This window comes from Carcharodon carcharias, chromosome 8 (assembly GCF_017639515.1).
Source record: "Carcharodon carcharias isolate sCarCar2 chromosome 8, sCarCar2.pri, whole genome shotgun sequence".
NCBI lineage: Eukaryota > Metazoa > Chordata > Chondrichthyes > Lamniformes > Lamnidae > Carcharodon > Carcharodon carcharias.
Genome location: NC_054474.1, coordinates 173,213,718 through 173,238,673, shown reverse-complemented (window position 1 = coordinate 173,238,673; position 24,956 = coordinate 173,213,718). Strand labels below are relative to the sequence as shown.

Sequence of the window (24,956 nt, the reverse complement as noted above, 5' to 3'; positions counted from 1 at the left end):
GAAGTGCTCTCCCTGGCCTCTCACCAGGAAGCTTCCATCTCCCCTCTGCCAATCACAGCCTCGCTTTCTACTTTACCACAATCGCAGACCTTCACCTTCATCTCCGTCAAGCACCAATGTCACCAAGTCCAGTTTTTCCACTTTCCACAATGGTCTCACTTTCTCGCTTCCACCATTCCCCCATTTCTCCCTGTCTGCATCCCTGCCTTTCTGTAATTTTCCTGCATTAACCCACACCCTTTCCACTAATATTGAGGCCCACAACTTTGTATGACATGGGAGTAAGAATTCACATATGGCACCACCATTTATTTCATCATTTTCACGTTTTTTCCCGCAAAGCTATTTTCAAAGATGCGTGGAAGATGAGCAATAAAGCCTATTAAGGTGAAAAAAGGAGGAAATCATAAAAATTTTTCTGTATGTAAAATATCTGGTAAACATATTTTAACATGAAAAGCATATGCAAATAGTTAAATGTAACTCAATGTAAAAAATACAATGCAAATTTGGCAAAATGTTATGCAATACAAGTTTGTGCATCATTTTCAGTTCATAATGAGCATAGTTTTCATTACCTATCCTGCAATTCCTTGTAGGCAACATTTCAATAAATTTATAGAGGCATACTTTAAATTCACTTTCTGATTAACATAACAGAGAAGTTCTCATGTGCAGAAACATTTCAGTTCTTCTGGAAGGTATCATTAAATGTAGGTTTAGGGCAAACCTCACAACCTTTAAAACATCAGCATACAAGGCTGACATTTTCCAGAGCATTCTGGGTTCTTTGACAACAGTATTTTGTGCCAGTCCAAACCTTAGCTGCACTGAATTATGCTCCCAGCATTGCATGCCCCCAGTGCAGCAACTCTACGCTAATATACTGATGTACCAGCTCCATCTCAAAACTCCCTCATCCCAAGCTCATTGCCAAAGCATTTAAGCATCCAATTAATTAGCCTATTAACCTTTGGACATCACTCATCTAATTTCTGTATAAAAACTGAGCAATACAGTCACATAGACATACCCCGTTAGCCCCCAGTGAAAAATTAGAAACCTTTAAACTTGAATAAGATTTTGCTTTTTCTCCTTATTATCCTGACTCCTTGCGCCATTTTAATATTCCAATGTTGACTGACAATGTACTGCTAAGCAAATAAAGCCAGTAATTAAGGATAATTCCAGAAAATTGATGGACTCGAATGTCAATTTGCACAAATGTGGGTATGCTCATGTTCAACAAAATCAACTATCCAGTTAAGTGCAATTGTAGTTTATTTTTAGTTACTTTAAATGGATTCTGCATGAAAAATAACTAGTTATTTCAATTAGTAGTTGAGTATTCTATTGCTTGTTCAATTGGGCCAAGTTTTTTTCAAGGGAGAACACATGGACTGATGCAAACAAATTCCACAGCTGAACCCAACAGGAAATCACTAACGAAGCTTGGAGAGAATCTAATTTTTTTCTTAAAGAAAATATATGACCAGTTCCCAACATCACATCTTTGTAATTAATTTCTATCTTTAGATGAAGTCACCAATTGCCCCAAAACTTGGTTGGAAATCTGATGAAACATACAGGGATTACTTCGGGGATGTGTACACTCCAGTTTATGAATGAACAGATAAATGGAATTAAATGATCAATTTCACCGCCTCCACCACACACACAATCCTAAGTCAACAAGTGGCTTATGAACAATTAGAGTGTAAGATTTTTGCATATACTATAGGTTTGTGTGTTTATATGTAAAAATGTTTGCTGCAGTGGCTTCCCTTTCACAAATGCAATACAAACTCATCATCAACAAAGTAAACACAGTTTCAGTTGTAAAATTGGTACTGTTCTCCCAAAAAGTAGGAAAGAGGATCCAGGAGCGGATCCCTAATTAAAGGATTCTGGAAGGTACCAAAGATTTTATAAGGGTTTCCATTTGGGTCAGTCACCTAAGTAGGAGCAAACTTGGAGATAATCATCAATAGTAGTAAGAAAAAGGTTACAAGTTGAAATAAGTGTTCCTTTTTCTTGTGCAGGGAAAAATAAACTATAATTGTATTTAAAATATTTATATAAGTGCTTCTCAGGCTCAGCTGAGATATGCCCCGCCTGCCATTCAACAGGCTTATGATATTCATCTAAAATGGCCATTTAGCGAGGTACAAGGAAACTACTGACACCAGCAAGACCAAAATCAATCAAACCCTCAAAAAAATTAATAGGAGAGATCACAGGAAATTATTGATCTTTGCGAGATGCTTTAGTGAAATAGCATTGCATTCTTACTCGTGAGCTATAAACATGAAGTGCTCCATACCTGATAATCCTGAATCATTAAAACTTCTAGTCTTTTGCAGCTGTGTCATTCTCCAGTGCATCAACTTAGAGAAGAAACTCACACTGATTATCCCCTTCAATTTGTTCACAATAGTGTTCTAAAGCTACAGATTAATGCTCTTTTGCTAATCTTTCAGCAGCTTAAGCGAACTGTTTTTTTTTCTGTAACTTTGGTGTCCAGAAATAAACAGAAAATAAATGTCCAGATACTTGATCTGAGAGAAAAATACATCTCAAATTCTCCAGGAGTGGATCTCTAATAAAAGGAGGGATTCTGGAAGATACCAACCCAGACTTTATAAGGGTTTCTATATGGGTCAGTCACCGAGGTGGAGCAAACATTGAGGTAATCATCAGCGGTTATCACAGATGTATACTTAACATAAACCGAGAGGATAAAATTAGCCTAATGTCAGCAGCCGAAAATAGGCTGATAGCAAAACAGTAGCCAATTTTTCACTGTGCCCAATCCTTCCACTGAAGTTCACACAGTAGTTCAAACCTGTTTTGGAAGCTAGTTTCCTAGTTTCACCGTCGCTTTTACTTGGTTTGACATTAAAAATCTTGGCAATATTTTCCAAGTCAATGGAAAATAAAAACTAGTGCGGCGAAAAGCTGTCAATTCACCCTGACCCCATTTTGTGGTTCTGGCATACACAAGTTCACCTTCCTTGTATACCATGGCTAGATCAAAGAACACCACCTTGTGATAGTGCTCGCCCTGAAACCTCTTTGGCACATACCCCAGAACATCTTTGCATCTACTTCCTCAAACAGATCAACGTGGCACATCGTATCTGGGCAGATTTTTTCGAACTCATTGGCATACGTCATACGGCTGGTCTAGCCATGTCTTCAATTGCCATACATGAATAAGACAAGAATGGTGTGGGTCGGGTGACGTAGCTGGAACCTGTGTTACCTGCAATGTCAAGGACCCACATTTATCTGGCCAGAGTTTTTCGTGTTGACAATGTTATTCAGACAATAGGTCCACAGGTCCAATGCTTAAGAAGCATGCGATACAAGATTGTCTCAAAATATCTATTCTCCACTCTATTGCTAAAATAACCACACCAGATTCAGGTAAGATTCCTTGGTATTTGCAATAACGGTCCACATCATAATCTCAAAACCTCAGTTCGTGTGTTAGGCAATCTCCTAATGAATGTCATCTGCTTTATTCTTGCCAAATAGAATGGATCATCAGATTGACTGATAGATTTTTAGTGTTTTTATTTTGGGAAAAATATAGACGGTCATCCTTCTCCTGGGGTAGTTGGAGGGTCCTCCTGGCAAACAATCAGGATGACTTGTCCTCTTTTCCTTAGACACCACCATTTACAGGAAAAGCTTTTTAGTGGCACACACAGATATCAAAGCTGAAACACAAATACATAAAGCTATCAATAAAATACTAAGTCAAACAGAGACATGTAAGAAAATGCTTAATTTTTTTGGGTGTGTATTTTTGTATTATATATGTGAGGGTGGTTATGGAGAATCGAGATTGCACACCAAGTCAATCATCTTTTACTCTCCCCAATAATGAAATATAGTCCCAAAATCAGAAGAGCACCCCTTAGATCATGCAATAGCCAGCGTGGATAAGTAGATTAGTGATGAATTAGAAACAGTTCTGTGCTGCAGCTATGCCCACTGCCAACTTGAATGTGGTTGTCCAAAACAGCCAGCAGGAGGTAACAATTTTTGTTCATGAGTCAGATCTGGATTTGAACTTTAAGTAGTCAGGAATGCATTTGAACTCCAGTCCTAGAGGCAAAAGATCTAACCTATTATGACATCCAGTCCCAAAGACAGATTCTTGGGTCAACTTTCTGATGTAAAAAAAGCTCATCTAGCAACACTGGGAACAGGAGGAGCAGGTCATTCAGTCCTTTGAAACTGCTCCGCTATTCAATTAAATCATGGTTGAGCTGCACCTCATCTCTCCTCCAAAACATTAGACCCTTCCCAATCAATGACATAAAATAAATCAAATGAGAATGGGGTGGGTATTCACGTACTGAGAATGTGACTGGCACTGCATCAAGACAGCATTGCTGACTTGTACCCTAATGGCACCATAAACAAGGAAATAAGAAGGGCGCAGTGTACAAAAGGTTTGCAAATAGTGCTGTCTTTATCTGTCCTATTTTTACTCGACACACCTATAAAACTTTGAGACTAATAACATACAATATGTTTCACAATAAATCTACACAATGAAATAAAACCCATCCTCAGAAAATCAGGTACAAAGTTAAAACCTAAGTTCAATTTGGGAAAAACAATACACATACAGCTTTAAAAAAATGTTCACAAGTATATTAAAATGCAAAATGTTTTCCTTCACTATTTCCATGGAGGTAAATTATAAGTTTTATCATGATCTCAAAAGACAATAATGACAATTGTTATGATCCCCAGCTGAGGTTACCACTGGATAAGCCTGATCCCAGGGTGGAACCCAGCTTGAAATAGATCCCAACTTTTATTTGTTTGTTTAAATATGTTAAGAAGGGCTACTGAACAGTCACCGGAGTCAGCTAATGAACTTTTAACAAAATAATAAAATATTTATTAACCAAGAAAAGATTAACTATATTACAATACCCTTTCACCCACAACTATACCTTTACAGATATATACAGATTTGTAAGGATAACACAAGTTACAAAAGCTCTTATACTCTAATGCTCACAGTAAGTACAGTCCATGTAAACCTATCAGTGAACTGTGGTCAGACACATCACACTCTGAAACCAAGTGACAGATGCCACCCCAGACAGATGCTATGAATCTCTCCTCAACTCCCCCCAGACGCTTGTTACACCCTGAGCCAACCAGTCTCACTGAATTCGGTCTTTCACACAAAGGTTTCCAATCTCCACTTTCCAAGAACTCGCTTTGGGAGTATCTTCTCCCAAACCGACGCTTTCTCTCAGGCTCCTTCCACAAGAGTTCACCTCCAGAGTTTCGAACTCTCCTTCTGATGTTCCTCTCTCCTGGGTCACCACATGCGTTCAAGCTTTCTTCAACGCACTCTCTCTCTCTGACTCAGCTGTCAACAGTACACCATTGCTTCACATGCCCACAGAAAAGAGTTACAGACCTTCAGTTGTCTCCTTGGGCCTTATGACTTTTCACAAGCCTTTATCACTTTGGCTCTGCTTCCTGCAGCCTAGGGATTTAAACCTGAAGCTTGGAGACTTCCTCTGCCCTTCACTCTTAACTTAATTTAACAGGCCTTTTCCAGGTTCCTATCCTTCCTTTGACGAAAAGGTTTGCTTGATATTTTCTCCTGTTCCACTCCCCTGGATTCTTGGGGACTTTCTTCTTTAGCTGGGGACTGGCTATCCGTCCCTTTTACTCCAGTCTCTCTCTGGCAGCTACTTTCAACCAACTTTAGTTCGGGGCTGGCTATCTGCCCCTTCTAGGTTGCTTCTGCCTGGCAGCTGTCTTCAAAACCAACCCAACTCAAATGGATTCCAAAGCAAACTGGTGTTTCTAGTTTCTTGTGTGTGTGTCTATGGAAGAGACCTGCCTCTTTGGACCACTGTTGCTAGGCAACAGCCCAGTTTTTCTACTCGTGTGTTTGCTTAACTTCTCTTACGGTTGTAAACTCTCCTTAGAAATGCAGGGACTTTTTAAAGTGAAACTAAAACTCAACTTGACCTTTTCTTAGAGCACAGATACAGAACTATAAATCAAACTTAAACATTAAAGCTAAAACTCATTCTTCACACCCACAAATAGTTACTTAAAATATCTCTATTTCCTAACACAACCAATTTACTCTGTTCACTGATAATGGAATTACTACATAAAGCTAAAATACTGTGCTAAGTAGCACTAACTTACTTCTTAAAAATGATTTTTCAGCTACAAAATGAACAAACTGTGATAAATCTGATCAGCCTGAAAAAAGTCGTAGAAGCTGCACACTTTGTCATTGTACAGGAAGGGAGTAACAAAATCAATCTAAAACTCAGATCGAGTTTATTTTCAATTTCATGATGGTCTGATTGACTCCTAGATGTTCATGTCAGTCCACTTAAAGACAGTCAATGTCATAGAAACTAGGAGCGGGTGTAGGCCATTCAGCCCTTCGAGTCTGCTCCGCCATTCATTATGATTATGGCTGATCATCCAACTCAATAGCCTGCTCCGGCTTTCTCCCCATATCCTTTGATCTCTTTCACCCCAAGAGCTATACCTAACTCCTTCTTCAAAACATACAATGTTTTGGTCTCAACTACTTTCTGTGGTAATGAATTCCACAGGCTCACCACTCTCTGGGTGAAGAAATTTCTCCTCATCTCAGTCCTAAATGGTCTACCCCATATCCTCAGACTGTGACCCCTGGTTCTGGACTCCCCACCATCAGGAACATCCTTCCTGCATCTACCCTGTCTAGTCCTGTTAGAATTTTATAGGTTTCTATGAAATCCCCCCCCTCATTCTTCTGAACTCCAGTGAATATAATCCTAATCGACTCAATCACTCCTCATATGTCAGTCCCGCCATCACAGGAATCAGTCGGGTAAACCTTCACTGCACTCCCTCCATAGCAAGTACATCCTTCCTCAGATAAGGAGACCAAAACTGCACACAATATTCCAGGTGTGGTCTCACCAAGGTCCTGTACAATTGTAGCGAGACATCCCTGCTCCTGTACTCGAATCCTCTGGCTATGAAGGTCAACATACCATTTGCCTTCATTACCGCCTGCTGCACCTGCATGCTTACCTTCAGTGACTGGTGTACGAGGACACCCAGGTCTCGTTGCACATTCCCCCCTCTCAATTTATAGCCATTCAGATAATAATCTGCCTTCCTGTTTTTGCTACCAAAATGGATAACCTCACATTTATCCACATTATACTGCATCTGCCCACTCACTCAGCTTGTCCAAATCACACTGAAGCATCTCTGCATCCTCCTCACAGCTCACCCTCCCAACCAGCTTTGTGTCATCTACAAATTTGGAGATATTACATTTAATTCCCTCATCTAAAATCAATATATATTGTAAATAACTGGAGTCCCAGCATCAATTCCTGCGGTACCCCACTAGTCATGAGGAGAAATTTCTTCACCCAGAGAGTGGTGAGCCTGTGGAATTCATTACTACAGAAAGTAGTTGAGACCAAAACATTGTATGTTTTGAAGAAGGAGTTAGGTATAGCTCTTGGGGTGAAAGGGATCAAAGGACATGCCTGCCATTCAGAAAAAGACCCATTTATTCCTACTCTTTGTTTCCTGTCTGCCAACCAGTTTTCTATCCATCTCAATACACTACCCCCAATCCCATGCCCTTTAATTTTACATGCCAATCTCTTATGTGTTTGTCGAAAGCATTCTGAAAGTCCAAATAAACCACATCCACTGGCTCCCCCCTCATCAACTCTACTAGTCACATCCTCAAAAAATTCCAGTACATTTGTCAAGCATGCTTTCCCTTTCATAAATCCATGCTGACTCTGTCCAATTCTGCCACTATTTTCCAAGTGCTCAGCTATTAAATCTTTTATAATGGACTCTAGAATTTTCCCCACTACCGACGTCAGGCTGACTGGTCTAAAATTCCCTGTTTTCTCTCTACCTCTCTTTTTAAATAGTGGGGTTACATTAGCTACCCTCCAATCTGTAGGAACTGTTCCAGAGTCTATAGAATCTCGGAAGATGACCACCAATGCAACCACTATTTCTAGGGCCACTTCCTTAAGTACTCTGGGATGTAGATTATCAGGCTCAGGGGATTTATCGGCCTTCAATCTCATCAATTTCCCCAACACCATTTCCCTACTAATACTGATTTCTTTCAGTTCCTCTCTCTCACTAAACCCTGTGTTCCCCAACATTTCTGGTATGTTATTAGTGTCTTTGTGAAGACAGAACCAAAGTATGTATTTAGTTGGTCAGCCATTTCTTTGTTCCCCATTATAAATTCCCCTGTTTCTGACTGTAAGGGACCTACATTTGTTTTCAGCAATCTTTTTCTCTTCACATACCTATAAAAACTTTTACAGTCAGTTTTTATGTTCCCTGCAAGCTTACTCTCATACTCTATTTTCCTCTTCTTAATCGATCCCTTGGTCCTCCTTTGCTGAATTCTAAACTGCTCCCAATCCTCAGGTCTGTTGTTTTTTCTGGCCAATTTGTATGCCTCTTCCTTGCATCTAATACTATCTCTAATTTCCCTTGTAAGCCATGGTTTGGCCACCTTTCCTGTTTTACTTTTGTGCCAGACAGGAATAAACATTGTTGCAGTTCACCCATGCGCTCTTTGAATGTTTGCCATTGCCTATCCACCGTCATCCCTTTAAGTAACGTTTCCCAATCCATCATAGCCAACTCACGCCTCATACCATCGTAGTTTCCTTTATTAAGATTCAGGACCCAAGTCTCAGAATCAACTACGTCACTCTCCATCTTGATGAAGAATTCTATCATATTATGGTCGCCCATAATAAGGGGCCTCACACCACTAGATTGCCAATTATTCCTTTCTCATTACACAATACCCAGTCAAGGATGGCCTGTTCTCTCGTTGGTTCTTCAACGTATTGGTCCAGAAAACCATCCCGTATACACTCCAGGAATTCCTCCTCTACAGTATTGCTACTAATTGATTTGCCCAATCTATAAGCATATTAAAGTCATCCATAATTACAGATGTTCCTTTACTGCATGCGTCTCTAATTTCCTGTTTAATGTCATTCCCAACATCACCACTACAGTTTGGGGATCTATATACAACCCCCACTAACGTTTTTTGCCCCTTAGTGCTTCTCAGCTCTACCCATACAAGTTCCACATCAGCGGAGCTAATATCTTTCCTCACTATTGCGTTAATTTCCTCTTTAACCAGCAATGCAACTCCACCACCTTTTCCTTTTTGTCTGTCCTTCCTAAATACTGAATACCCCTGGATGTTCAGTTCCCATCCCTGGTCACCCTGCAGCCATGTCTCCGTATACCGGACTATACCATACCTGTTTACATCTATTTGCGCGGTTAATTCATCCACTTTATTGCAAATGCTCCTTGCGTTAAGGCACAAAGCCTTAAGGCTTGTCTTTTCAATATGACTTGTCCTGTTCCCACTATTTCTCACTGAGGCCCTGTTTGATTCTTGCCCTTGATTTCTCTGCCTATCACTTTTCTTATTCCCCTTTCTGTCTTTTGCACTTGTCCTTGATTCTCCTTCCTCTGACTCCTTGCATAGGTTCCCATCCCCCTGCCATTTTAGTTTAAATCCTCCCCAACCACTCTAGCAAATGTTCTCCCTAGGACATCAGTCCCAGTCCAGATGATGTGAATATTTTTTGCTGATGTTTTTTTAAACAAATTCTTCAAGCATGATTCATGGATGAGGAAGGCTTATTATTACCCAAATGCTTGGGCCTAACCATACAATAAAAGCAGGAGCATTTAACCTTTTAGTAAAATGGAAGAATTTAATTTACCTTCACAAAGTTCACATGGACTGAAAAAAAAGTCTGTATATTCAAATAGCACTTTGAACAGTAGCTTAAAAATATATAATTTGTAACACATAATGTCTTTACCCATTCAAGCAAGTTGTCAGAGATGGGGAATTTCAAGCAATGCTGGCCTTGAGTGCTCGAAGTCACAGTTAACACCGCCAAAAACAGAGTAAAGTTTCCTCTGCCAAATAATGTCCCCTACCTAAACTTTACAGAAGCTCCAACATTCCACCAATGTGATTTTGCTTCCATTTCCTAAAGTAGCCATCTTGAGATCTCTCTAAGACTATGAATTTAGTTCTAACTTATAGGCAATATTTTGATATGGGCCTATACCCACAAGAAACACATTTGAAAAAGCCAAAGCTTATTTAATTTAGCAACCTTTTCAGACATCAGAGTTGGTTTCTAATTTAAGTACAACTTACATTTCACATTGTGCCATTTAATGTAGGAAATTGTCCCAAGTGACTTTATAGGAGCATAATTAGATAAAAATTAGCACTGCCCAAAAGGAATACTAGTAGGGTGACTAAAAGCTTGATCAAAGATGAAGGTTTCAAGGAATATCTTAGGGGAGAGGTTTAAGGAGGAAATTTCATAGCTTTGGGTCTATACTGATGAAGGTATGGATGCCAATGGTGAGGCAAAGAGAGTAGGGACTGTGTAAGAGATTAAAGTTGGAGATATGCAGAGTTCTCAGGTTGCAGAGATGAAAAGCTAGTGCACTAACTCACTATATTACTCAACTTCTATCAGGTTACAATTCTAGTTTTTATTCACATGATTTTGCTGCTCTGTATTATACATATTTATTGTTATTGGCAAAGTTATGTATGGTGTCATGAATGCTGAACTTTACAAGATACTTATGTTTTAAAATGTGCCCTTTAACTTAAGGTAAGGCAGGACATTCCGAAGGGGGGGGGGGAACCCAAATTCCTAATGAACACCTCAGTTTGGAGAAATCCCCATGTGATCAGGTTGCCATGGGGAGAGAAACTCAAATAGAAACCCATTAAGGTGGGGTGACAGGTTTAGCATCTTTCACAGTGTATCACAGAAGAAGAACAGCTGCAGCTGAGGCACAGGGAACTAAAAAAAAGTGACTGCAGTGGAAAAGCAGGGAGAACTGTTTTATGTTAACTACCAAGTGGGATGCTTTCATGAGTTCAGTTTATGTGCAAAAGAAAGGGAACAGAACAGACGGGGCTCTTGAATATTGAAGGAGCAGGGAGTCATTGAGGTGTGCCTTGCTGGTGATAATCATAACCAGGAAAATCTGGTGGAGAGGAACGATTGTTGAAGGGCACTGGAAATTTCAACCAGGCATGGCGGGGAGAAGTGAACCTCTGCTGGAGATCTGGGAGTGACTTTTGAAGGGTTCTTCTAACACTACCTATCTGCCAGAAGCATAGTGTAGAGTAAAAGCATTTCATAGGACATATATCAGTTGTGTTAGTTAGTGCATGTGAAACTCACCTTTTTTCTTAGTTTGACATTTTAGTTGCCTGTTATTAAGGTTTGATCTATGTTGATTTTAGTTTGTTTACTAGGGTGAAAATCTTAAAAGGTGAAATCTGGGCCTTTGGTTCTTTCCGTTATTCATATGGGAAATTCATCCCTTTTAATAAGTTTTTGGACTTTTTGGGGATCATAACAATATTCCTACTCGTATTAATGTTCAGTAAAATAACATCTGGGGACTTGTGCCAAAATTGAGAGAGCTGTCCCACAGACTAATCAAGCAATAGTCTGAGAATGTCATACCCACGGACTCATACCTTAGGCATCATGTCCCAGACGCCACCATCACCATCCCTGGGTGTGTCCTGTCCCACCAGCAGGACAGACCCAGCAGAGATGGTGGCACAATGGTATACAATCGTGAGGGAGTTGTCCTGGGAGTCTTCAACATTGACTCCAGAGCCCATGAAGTCTCATGGCATTAGATCAAAAATGGGCAAGGAAACCTCCTGCTGATTGCCATGCAATGCCCCACACCACCTCCCCCACCCCCCTCTCAACAGATGAATCAGTGCTCCTCCATGTTGAACACCATTTGGAGGAAGCACTGAGGGTGGCAAGGGCACAAGATGTATTCTGGGTGGGGGACTTCAATGCCCAACACCAAGAGTGGCTCGGTAGCAGCACCCCATAAGGAGCTGTCAAGTATTAAAGAACATTGCTGCTAGACTGGTCTACAGCAGGTGGTGAGGAAACCAACAAGAGGGAGAAACATACTTGACCTCATCCTCACCAACCCGCCTGCCATGGATGCAGCTGTCCATGACAGTATCAGTCGGAGTGACCACTACACAGTCCTTGTGAAGATGAAGTTCCGCCTTCACGTTGAGGATACCCTCCACTGTGTTGTGTGACCCTACCGCTGTGTGAAATGGGATAGATTTCAAACAGATCTAGCAAATCAAGACTGAGCATCCATGAGGCATTGTGGGCCATCATCAGCAGCAACAGAATTGTACTCAACCACATAACCCCCACTCTAACATTACCACCAAGCCAGGGGAATCAATCGTGGTTCAATGAAGAGTGCAGGAGGGCATGCCAGAACCAGCACCAGGCATAACTAAAAATGAAGCGTCAACCTGGTGAAGTTAGAACACAGGATTACTTGCGTGCCAAACAGCACAGGCAGCAAGTGATGAACAGTGCTAAGCGATTCTACATCCAACGGATTAGATCTGAGCTCTGCAGTCCTGCCACATCCAGTCATGAATGGTGGTGGACAATTAAACAACTCACTGGAGGAGGAGACTCCACAAATATCCCCACCCTCAATGATGGAGGAGACCAGCACATCAGCGCGAAAGATAAGGCTGAAACGTTCGCCACAATCTTCAGCCAGAAGTTCCGAGTGGACAGTCCATCTCGGCCTCCTCTGAGGTCCTCAGCATCACAGATGCCAGCCTTCAGCCAATTCAACTCACTCCGCGTGAATTTTAAGAAACGGGTGAAGGCACTGGATACTGCGAAGACTATGGGCCCTGACAACATTCCAGCAATAGTACTGAAAACTTGTGCTCCAGAACTTGCTGCGCCCCCTAGCCAAACTGTTCCAGTACAGCTACAACACTGGCATCTACCCGGCTATGTGAAAAATTGCCCAGGTATGTCCTGTGCACAAAAAGCAGGGCAAATCCAACCCGGCCAATTACCGCCCCATCAGTCTACTCTTGACCATTAGTAAAGTGATGAAGGGGTCATCAACAGTGCTATCAAGCAGCACTTGCTTAATAATAATCTGCTCACTGATGCCTAGTTTGGGTTCCTGCACCATCATTCCACTTCTCTCATTACAGCCTTGGTTCAAACATGGACCAAAGAGCTGAACTCCCGAGGTGAGGTGAGAGTGACTGCCCTTGACATCGAGGCAGCATTTGACCGAGTGTGGCATCAAGGAGCCCTAGCAAAACTGGAGTCTATGGAAATCAGGGGAAAACTCTCTGCTGGTTGGAGTCATACCTAGCACAAAGGAAGATGGTTGTGATTGTTGGAGGTCAGCCATCTCAGCTCCAGGACATCACTGCAGGTGCTCCTCAGGGTAATGTTCTAGGCCAAACCATCTTCAGCTGCTTCATCAATGGCCTTCCTTCCATCATGTGGTCAGATGTGGGGTTGTTCAGAGAGTATTGAGTGTCTGGAATTCACTGTCCAAGTTGGTGGTAGAGGCAGAAACTCTAAACACTTTTAAAAAGTATCTAGATCTGCACCTTAAGTGCTGTAAGCTGCAGAGCTATGGGCCGGGTGCAAAAAGGTGAGATTAGAAAGGGCGCCTGGGTGTCCTCGGGCTGGCATGGTCAAGATGGGCTGAATGGCTTCCTTCTGTGCTGTAACTTTTCTATGGTTTCTATGGTTCTATGATTTCACAATCTTCGGCACCAGTCGTGATTCCACAGATACTGAAGCAGTCCATGTCCAAATGCAGCAAGACCTGGACAATATCCAGACTTGGGCTGACAAGTGGCAAGTAACTTTCACACCACACAAATGCCAGGCAATGGCCATCTCCAACAAGAGAGAATCTAACCTTTGCCCCTTGACATTCAATGGCATTACCATCGCTAGATCCCCCACTATCAACATCTGGGGATTACCATTGACCAAAAACCAAACTGGACTAATCATACAAACGCTTTGAGTACAAGAGTAGGTCAGAGGCGAGGAGTCCTGTGGCGAGTCCTCCTGACTCCCCAAAGCCTGTCCACCATCTACAAGGCACAGGTCAGGAGTGTGATGGAATAGTCTCCACTTGCCTGGATGAGTGCAGCTCCAGCAACACTCAAGAAGCTTGACCCAATCCAGGATAAAGCAGCCCACTTGATTGGCACCCCTTCCACAAACATTCACTCCCTCCACCACCATCAAACAGTGGCAGCAGTGTACCATCTACAAGATTCACTGCAGAATCTCACCAAGGCTCCTTCAGCAGCACCTCCCAAACCCACAAACACTACCAACTCGAAGGACAAAGACAACAGATACATGGGAACACCACTGGAAGTTCCCCCTCCGAGCCACTTACCATCCTAACTTGGACATATATCGCCATTCCTTCACTGTAACCAGGTCAAAATCCTGGAACTCCCTCCCTAACAGCACTGTAGGTGTCCCTACACCACGTAGAGTGCAGTGGTTCAAGGAGGTAACTCACCACCACCTTCTCAAGGGCATTTAGGGATGGGCAATAAATGCTGGTCTGGCCAGCGACGCCCACATCCCATGAATGAACAAAAGGAATAGCAATTTTTGTAACAAATAAAACTACCAGATATGAGACAGAGTCCAGTTTTGGACTGATGATACGTTCAACACAAACACTGTACAAAAAGTTTTGCTTCGATTCATAGGGCAGAATTTTTACCTCGTTGGGTGGGCCCAGGAGCAGCCACGCAATGGACCTGCGATCGGGCCCTGACCACTATTTCACGCTGGCTGGCCAATTAACGGCCAGCCAGCGTGAAACGCGGACTGGTAACCTCAGCGCTGCCTGGGTAGGGGCAGGAAGAGCATGAGCGCTGAAGTGTGCACATGCACGTAGGTGTGCTCGGTGAAGGCTCCCTGAAGTCACAGAGCTGTCCCAGGGAGCTGAAGATTTTTAACATTAAAAGTAAAGATTTCAAAAATAAGGGAAACATATCCCCTCATGACTCTGTCACATGAGCAGGTGGATGTTAACAATGAGTTCTAAACCCATGGATGAGGTTTCGCAAAAAAACGCAAAGGCCGCTTGGCCTATTCGTTCGCCCGCCAATTGCAAGATTGGACGGGCAGGGAAAGTTTCACTTTAATTAACCGATTAATGGGCTTAACAGCCCTCTAAATTGTTGGCGGACGTGCTGCCAACTCCCGCACGCGCCCGCCGACCAAAATGTCGTACGGTATTTCACGCTTGTGCATGTTGGGCATGCACCCGCACACCGGGCTGAAAATCCTGCCCATAATATCCGTTGAAATGCCAAAATGCATTCATGCATTCACCATCTGTGACCTTCTCCTGACAGCCTTTAACACAACCTTTGAAAACTCTTTTACCCAGCTATCAACTCTTCAAAGCTGACACTGCAAGGGCTTGGTTCAATCAATATGTGTCCATGCACAAATCAGGTTTTGTAAAGTAGTGGCCAGAATTTCTTTCCTGAATTTTTCCATATCTAGTGTAAAGGATAAGGAAAGGGAGTAATTTGACAACTGCAAACAATTCATTCAAATCTGTTTAACCGTTCACAGACAAACAAACATTTATTTAGCTTTTGAAATGCTTCCCTCATTTAAGCATGTATAACAATGGAAGAGAAGTAGTCTGAACCAAAGGGTAGCTTAACGGCTGTTCCACTGCATAAATATTCAGCTGAAGATTACAGGATTCATGTTCAGCCTTCTTAGGTTTCTCCAAAGTCCACATAGAATTCAAGGGAACAAAACTAACGAGAAGTAGAACAGATGTCAAACAAAGCTGCAGTCTGTCCTTCCTTTCTCTCAACCAGTACTTAGTGTCCTTTTATTTTTTCAGTCAATATGGCTGGGTCATTCAATGATTTTCCTATAGACTCACTGTATTGTAACCACAGATCTATCCACAGGGCCACTGAGCATTCCCAAATTTCCCAATGAAAGGGCATTATGCTAATTCTCCATCTCTTACTCACTCAATCTCTCCAGCTCGCCTCAAATGCAACCTCGCTGGAGTATCCCGAGTCCCAGCCTTTATTTCTTGCCTGTTCCGTTTGCCTTAGGGGCCTGCTGCTTGTTTTGACAGTGGATCCCCCTAGATAGTTGGGATTAGTAGTGCTTGTTTAGATAAACTTGAATCAAGTCCTCCCAAAGTACAAGATCGACACAGCCACTGAGATTCCAGCTGCCATATTCTTTCATCCCGTTAAACCTTCATTTGCACAGTAGCTATGCAAACTATAGGCTATGTCAGAAAATTAATATACTGAAGTCAAAGCTGATAAAAGTAGTTCATGCAATCTTCTGTGCTGATGTAGGAAGACTTCTCAGTACTCTAAACAAATGAAAGTAGAAGCAACATGGCTGGCTCTTAGAACTTATTAACAGGAATACTACACAGTGTTTACTCGTCGACAATCATTTCATTTATCAAGTATGCTTACGCTATTCAGACTGGGGAATTAGGCAGCTTAAAACAGGCTCTGAAACTGAATGCAAGAAAATCTTGCAATATCAAACCCCTGCATTCATTGAGCCTCCCATATTAAGCCTTTTCAGTCACTGGTAGCTTTGAAATGAAAGAATTGTGATTTGTTTGAATCAGAGTATATAGAAACAACAGATTAGTCATTTAAAGTTGAAGCATTCATATTCGTTTCTCTTAATTGAGCCTGTGATAAAAATGTATAGTATTACATTTTCCCATAAATATTTGGCATGTTATTGGTTATGTTATTGGACCTGTAATCCAGAGAGTGAGTGTTCAACTCTCAACATGGCAATTTGAGAATTTGAACTCAATTTGTAGAACACAAAATCAGGATATAATACTAGTAAGATCAACCATGAAGCTACTGGAAAAATCCAACTGGTTCACCAATGTTCTGAGACATTCGCTGATAGGCATAGTTCTCCAAGTATGACTATGCCAAACTGTTGTTTGATTGGTCTGTGAGATAGCTATCACACCTTTGGCATCAGTTCCCAGTTGTTAGTGAATGGGGTTGAATGCCTTTGTCATGTCCTGAATCTCTGCCTAAGTTGCAACTGAAAGGACCATCCAGTTTTATTTCTTGTGGTTTGATAGACTTGCTAAGCTACTTCAGAGGGCAATTAAAATTCAACTACGTTGGCAGGAAAGATCAGAGATTTACAGAAACTGGCAGGTCAGACCTCCAAAGACATAAAGGCAGAATTTTCGGTGCCCGCTGGCGTCGGGCATGGTCGGTGGCGTGAGCAGACAATATGCCGCAATCGGTTTTACGACGGCGGGAAACCAGTCTGCGATCGTCCACTCAGCCCACTGACAGCGGGCCGTGTTTCCCACCATCGGACGTCGGGAGCCTCACTGTAATACACCAGCGTATCATTGTCAGGCCAGCCTGCCGGAATCGTGTCTCCCCCAACAGCACATAAAAGGCGTGCACTTGGCAGCCTGCACTTTGAGGGCAACTTGGAGGTGAGTGCACATTAACATTATGCAGCGCTTGCCAGGGTCATCTGTTGGACTTCAAGCTTCTGGGGCGTCGGGGTTAAGGGCTGCCCTGTCGTTGAGGCAACTGGTGGCGGGGGAAGGCGGGGTTTGAAGGCAACCTGCTGTTGAGGCAACTGGTGGTTTTGGGGGTGGGGGGGTGTGTGGTTTAAGGGCAGCCCTGCATTGAGGCGACTAGATGCGGGGGGGGATGGGGGTTGAGGGCAGCCCTGTCGTTGAGGTGACTGGTGGCCAGGGTGGGGTCGAGCGGGAAAGGGCAGCCCTGCGGTTGAATATAGCATTCGGGGTGGGGGGCAGGGTGGGGGAGGGAAGCGGCCACACATTAGGAAAACCTGTTCAAAGTGACCATTCCTCTGCAACTGATACAGTTCAGGGGCAGCCACATCGATATGATTGGGGTCAGGTTCCGAGCTTATCTGCCCACTCAAGCAACGCAGAGGCATCAAAGTGCTCCAGGGATTTTACCCCCATCCCAAACCCCAGCACAGACTGAAAATTCATGAGGGTTTTAGTGGACAGCAGCACACATCGTACAATCTCCTCATTAAAGCTGGGCATGGAGCAGTCACTACTGAAGGTGCTCACAGCCCCTTGCAATGTCAGTCACCAGTCACCCCCATAGTTCAAGCTAACAGGGCAGCCATGCAGCGCACTAACCTCTGGCCATCCAAGTGATGGCCAGCACTCTCCGAGATGCAGTAACGGGCTGTCACACTTAACCTGGACAGGTTCTGAGTACACCCATGTTAATCCATGTCTCTCTCTTTCATCCTGCAGGAGGAGTACATCAGGATCATGGAGCCTGGTGAGCCAGCCATAGGCCTGATGGCCTACAGAGGGCTAAGACAACGGGGGAGAAAGCGACTGAGGCTCATGGCTGCGCAGAGGCAGGAGCAACAACCTCAGGAAGAAGGGATGGCCGGGGCTCCCTCACACACTGCCCAAGAGCAACAGCGAACGCCTTTCATTCATACAGGTGACCAAGAATCAGCGTCACCAAAGACCGCACATGTCTAGGGAACTGGTCCATCACATCTGCCAGCTACTGCAGGATTTGGTGCCATGGGGACATGGAGGGCATCCACTGCCAGTGGTTGTGAAAGAGACTGCAGAGCTCAATTTCTACATCAATGTTTCCTTTCAGGGCTCCACAGGTGACCTCTGTGGGATCTCACAAGCCTCCACTCACAAATGCATCCATGAGGTCATAGATGCCACCTTTGCGAGGGCACACGACTTTGTGGGGCAGCCAGGATGCAAGAGCAATTGGATTCATCTAGATCTTGGGTTTCCCACAGGTGTAGAGTGCGATCAACTGTACTCACATGGCACTCAGATCTCCCTCACAGCAGGGTTGGCTCCTCAGGGTCAAGGGGAGGCCGTGAGTGATGACACCTGTGCGGCGGCCTCAGGCTGCAGCAGAGTGACGGTATAATGAGGCTCATGCTGCAGCAGAGTGACGGTATAATGAGGCTCATGCTGCAGCAGAGTGACGGTATAATGAGGCTCATGCTGCAGCAGAGTGACAGTATAATGAGGCTTATGCTGCAGCAGAGTGACGGTATAATGAGGCTCATGCTGCAGCTCGCAACTCAATGGAGCAGGCCATCGGGATGCTGAAGATGCGGTTCCGGTGCCGAGACTGGCCTGGTAAGAGCACTGCATTACGGTCCGCAGAGGGTGTCTCGCATCGTCATTGTCTGCTGTACCCTTTACAACCTGCTGTGCTCTAATGGGGAGATGGGCTGGCTGAGGAGGAGGTGGAGCTGCACACCTCCAATGTGGAGAACCCGACGGGGATGAGGGTGAGGATGTCCGGGGAGGCGGCAATGACGGGGATGAGGCCCTCGCACTGGGTTGATGAGGTAGGCGTGCTCAGGAGGCCCTCACAGCTGCTAGATTTGTGGAGGATGATGACGACATGCAGTGAGGTGTCCCTACAGACCCTCATATTGCATCTGTGAATGTTTGACTCCAGTCTGGCTTATGGCAGCATAAACACCCTCTGTGAGAATGCTCCTGCCATGGAGATGCAGTGGAGGCCCTAAAAGTCATTTGATTGCAGGAGGATGATGCTGACATGCAGTGAGGGCACCCCATAAATCTTCACATAGCCTCTGAGAATGTCTGACTCCTGTCTGGCCGAGGGGAGGTCACTTGCGCTCTGTGATCAGGGCCAACACAGAGACGCAGCCGTGAAACTGATCCTGAACTGCATCTGATCCTTTGTCCGCCTTCAGCACCTGAGCCCTTCAGGAGCAGAGCATTAGTGGTCACAGATGCTGAAGAGATGGCTGCCAGCCCCATCTCAAAGGTGCTGAGAGCGCACAGAGAGAATGAGAGAACTCTGTGGTGCCTGCCCACTACATTCTGGCAGCAATAACAAGCACTGCCGAGGTGCAGGCATCAGTAATGTCTCCAGGGAGTGTGAGGTTGGACCATCACTGTGGTCTGATGGCAGCACAGACACAGGGAAGAGCCCTGGACTGAGACACCTGCCTTTATCTTGTGCAGAAAGGTTTCACAACTGAGTGACCGGTACACTGTTCATTAGAACAAGGAGCCACAGGCAGGGAGGCATTCTTGGCAGTTTATTGACAATAGTGAACAGTATGTTCAAGTGATTAACACCAGTGCCCAGGCTGTGCAACTAATTCTCCTTAATTTTCCTAACCCTGCCGCTACATCTTGGTGCTCCCCAGACAGCCACAGTGGAGGAGGAGGCAGCCTGCTGACTGCGAGGCCCTGTCTGACTTTGGCAGGTGTCCTCTGGAGGTCCGAGACTTGGAGGGCCTGCTTTCGGGGTCCTGCTGAGTGGCAGTGGCACCCTCCTCAGCTTGAGGAGCTGGAGCTGCTGAGGTCACAGGAAGTGGGGGGGGGGGGGGGGGGGGGGGGAGACGGATGGGCTGGATACACTCGGAGTCACCTAGATAGATGGATTTGGAGTGTGCACCTGCTGATCCTCCTCTCTGTGGGTGCCCAGGGGCCCCACGCTGACTCCTTAAGAAGCAGGGGTAGTTGGAGTGAGATCGATCTGCCCAGCACCACTCTTACGTTCACACTGTTGAAGGCCAACTATGGCATCAGCGCTGGAGTTGAGCCCGTGCAGCAGTGCAGGAGCAAAGTTCTGGACCAAGGTCTCCATGGCAGCCGCCATCCTACCAGTGTTGACCTCAGTGCGTTAGCATGCTAGCGCTAAAACCTCAGACTGAAGGCGGACGGACTTTGCCATCGTGACTTACAATCTGAGTGCAGTGGACATCCCTTCCTGATGTTCCCGAGCTTGCCTTTGCAGCTCCAGCAACTGAGACATGACCGAGTCCAGAGGCTGTCACCTGACTCAGACTCAGCAAAGTTCTGGCCTCCAGCAGCTCTCCAAGTGCCAGAAACTTGTGAAGTCCTAGCCTCCACCTGCTGTGGATCAGATGGTGCAATGTAATCGCCAGATTGTGATCCCAGGGCTACTCAAAAGCTAGGTCTCTCTGAGGTTTGTGTCTCTGCACTGGTGAAGGGTGTGGGTGAGCGCTGTGACAGGACTTCAGGAAGGGTGCCTCCAGATACCACTTCAGAGTTTCTTCAGGGCTTTATGAAGGCCCTGAGTCATGGACTCTGTTGGCTGTTTGGCAGATATGCCTGCGAAAGCAAGCAGAGATAATAACTGCATGGCACTGGCCTGTGAAACAGGACACATCATTCACAGGATGGTTGTCTGCTGGACCCTCACTTGGTAGAGCAGCGCTGGCCTCACCGTCAGCACAGGTCTGGTCCAGCTCCTCGCCGAGGAGCTGGATGGCTGTTTTTTCAAAGTCTGTGAGGACCTTGATTTCAGGCAATCCCCCACCAGTCTGTGACCTCTCCCTCTAGGTGTGTGCCAGCTTGTCCTGAATGAATAGAGTTGGAGAGAGTATACGCAGGATGCCTGCCAGACCAGATGATAAGTATGCCTGGCCTGTGTGGGTGATGGGTGGTCCCATGGACAGGATGAGGACAATGACGGTGAGGGTGCAAGAGTGAATGGTGATGCCCCTTGAACCGGCAGTGAGTGAGGGCCCTGTGGATGTGTGATGTGTTTGAGAGTGTGAGAGTTGAGTGATGAGAAGAGTGACTTACCCTGGCGGAAGAAAGGAGATTATTCATCCTCTTGCGACCCTGGGTGGCTGTCCTCTTTGGAAGGGCATTGGCACTGACCACCGCTGCCACCGCCTCCCAAGCTAGGTTAGTGTTGTTGCTGCCCATCCTACGGCCAAAGTGGGGGTAGAGGACATCTCGGTGGGTCTCCACAGCATCCAAAAAGGCACTCGAGGGACGCGTCGCTGAACCTGGGGGCCGCAGTCTTCTTCCATTTCAGGGCCATGTTTTCCGTGCAGTAGTGGTGGATTGGAAGCGCTGAGATGTGTGCTTGTGGCTGGGCTTTAAATATGACGCCCGGCGTGATGCAGCAGCAGGGTAATGGCGGACAGGTGAATGAGAGCCCACCCGCCATAGAAACGGCATGTTTCTCGAGAATGCATAAATAACGTGGCAGGTTTGGGATGATACAGCGTGAAACATGGCAGCCGGCGGGCAAAACGCCATTTTATCTGCCCACTACCGGACTTAGCGCAAATCTGGGACAATTCCGCCCATAGGGTGGATTTTTACGCCAGCCGGATTTTATGGTCCTGCCGAAGTCAATGGACTTTTGAACGGCTCGCCACATTTTACGGCCCTGGCTCCACCATTATGGTGCTGTAAAGTTCCGCCCACAATGAGGCAGTGGAATACCGTTGGGAGCTGCGATGTGGTAGGGGCAGGTAGGCCTGCTAGTCTTTAATATTGACTCCAGGCCCCTTAATGATTTTCAAGGGTGGCACAGTAGTACCACCACTGACCATCCCCTGAAGAACAAAGCTACCAGACTGAGCTTGCAGAAGACGGTAAGGGCCAACATGAAGGAATAACTAACTTGGATCTCGTCTGCACCAAAATATTTGCTGCTGCCAATGATAGCATTGGTAGGTGATCAGTGTATAGGCCTCATAAAGGCCAAGATCTGGTTTCACACTGGGGACACCACTGAACATGTGGACTCCCAGCGCGTTACATGGGACAGGTTAAAAATAAATCTAGCAGCTTAAAACTGGGTATCCATGAGGCACTCTGTGCCCTCAGTAGCAACAGAATTTTGCATGACCATAACATTATCTTCATGCCTTGTATATCCCTCATTTCTCGATCACCATCAAGCCAGAAGGCCAATTTTCACCAATCAGAAGCATATGAGAGTATGCTGGAAGCAACACCAGATGCAGCTAAAAATCAGGCACTGGCCTCTTGCTAAACAATAGATGCAGCAAGCTATTGATGGAGTTAAACAATCACACAACCAACAGATCAGGTCCTCATCATCACAAATGCCAGTGTTCAGCCAATTCAATTCACTCCACATGACATCAAGATATGACTGAATACAGTGGATACAACAAAAACCCTAACAATATCTTGGCTGTTTTGCTTAAGATGTGTGCTCCATAACTTAGCTAAGCTGCTTCAGTATAGCTACACCACCCTCTACTAATGTGGAAAATTGCTCAGATATGTTCTGTTCAATATAAGCAGGACAAATCCAATGCAACCAATTGCGATCCAATCCTCTTTAGGCAGTACCTTGGGATCGAAGATGACTCGCTTCCACTCTGGGTTGCAGGGTTCTGAAATAGCTGATGAGTCCAATGCATGATCTGCAGACTCTGCCATAGGCTGGGCACGTGGTGTTTGAAGGGTTGAGCAGAGGCGGTGTTTGGAAGTTTATGCACTCTCTCTGATGCTTCGTTTTTGCCTCTGCAATCTCCCATTGAAGTCTGTCAATGTGCTTGATGCCTTCTCAAATAAACCTTCTCCATTTTGGTCAGTCACAAGCCAGAGACTCCCATGAATTGGTAGGGATATCTGATCTCTTCAGGGATGCTTTGAGGACATCCTTAAAGTGTTTCTGCTTCCTCCTGGAAGTCTCCTACCCCACAACTAAGCAATCCTGATTGTGCTAAGAATTACACTGACAACCAACTTAAACTCATCAGTCAGGGTCACTGTGGCTCATTTACGTGTGCTAGAAGCTACATAAATTCACACAGTAGGCCCTATCCTTTGCAAATGGAAGGAGCATGTCCACGTATTGTGCAATTTTTAAAAATTCGTTCTTGGGATGTGAGCATCACTGGCAAGACCAGCATATGTTACCAATCCCGAATTGCCTTTGAGAAGGTGATGGTGAGCTACCTTCATAAACAGCTGCAGTCCAGCTGGTGTAGTTATACCCACAATACTGTTGGGTGGGAGTTCCAGGATTTTGACCCAATGACAGTGAAAGAGTGGAAAAAAGTGTCAACTCAAGATGGTGTGTAACTTGGGAGGGGAACTTGCAAGTGGTGGTCTTCCCATGCATCTGCTGCCCTTGTTCTTCGCAGTGGCAGAGGTTGTGGATTTGGAAGATACTATCAAAGAAGACTTGACAAGTTGCTATGATGCATCATGCGGATGGTACACACTGTTGTCACTATGTGTCGGTGGTGAGGGAGTGAATGTTCAAGATGATGCCAATTAAGTGGACTGCCTTGCCTTCGATGGTGTCGAGCCTCTTGAGTGTTGTTGAAGCTGCATTCATCCAGGCAAATGCCTTGCAGATGGTGGACAGGTTTTGGGGAGTCAGGAGGTGAGTTACTCACCAACATAATTCCTAGCTTCTGACCTGCTCTTATAGCCAAAGTGTTTATATAGCTGGTCCAGTTAAGTTTCTGGTCAATGATAACTCCCAGGATTGATGCTGGGAGATTCAGCAATGGTAATTTCATTGTCATGGGGAAAGAATTTGATTTTCTCTTGTTGGTGATAGTCATTGTCTGGCACTTGTGTGGATTGAGTGTTACTTGCCACTTATCAATCCAAACCCGAATGTTATCAAGATATTGCTACACACAGGCATGGACTGCTTTAGTAGCCAAGAGTTATGAATGGTACTGGACACTGTGCGATCACTAGAGAATATTCCCACTTCTGACCTTATCATGGAGCAAAGGCCATTGATGAAGCAACTGAAGATGGTTGGGCCTAGGACACTGGCCTGAGGAACTCCTGCAGCAATGTCCTTGGACTGAGATGATTAGCCTCTAACAACTACAACCATCTTCCTTTGTGCTAGGTATAACTCTAACCAATTAATGTGTCTGACAACATGCAGTTCACTTGCTGTACTTATTTCAGCAAAAAACACAATTAATAAATAAACTCAGGTCAATGAGGGCCACTGTCAGAAATGCTGTCCTTTTTAAAATATTGGACACCCCAAATAAAAAGCAGGAAGGCCACTAAAGCTGGCAGGATAGCTGTGACACAACAACATGAAGAGGTGTATGGTCAGAGCTAGGGATTTAGACTGTAAACAATTGCTGGAA

The 24,956-nt window shown here is 44.8% G+C and overlaps 1 protein-coding gene across 8 annotated transcripts in view; it reads right to left on the bottom strand.

The window, feature by feature from the left end:
* The window catches only part of LOC121281034 (DENN domain-containing protein 1A-like), a 607,528-nt gene that overhangs the window by 392,194 nt on the left and 190,378 nt on the right, over window positions 1-24,956 (bottom strand). The window lies entirely within an intron of this gene.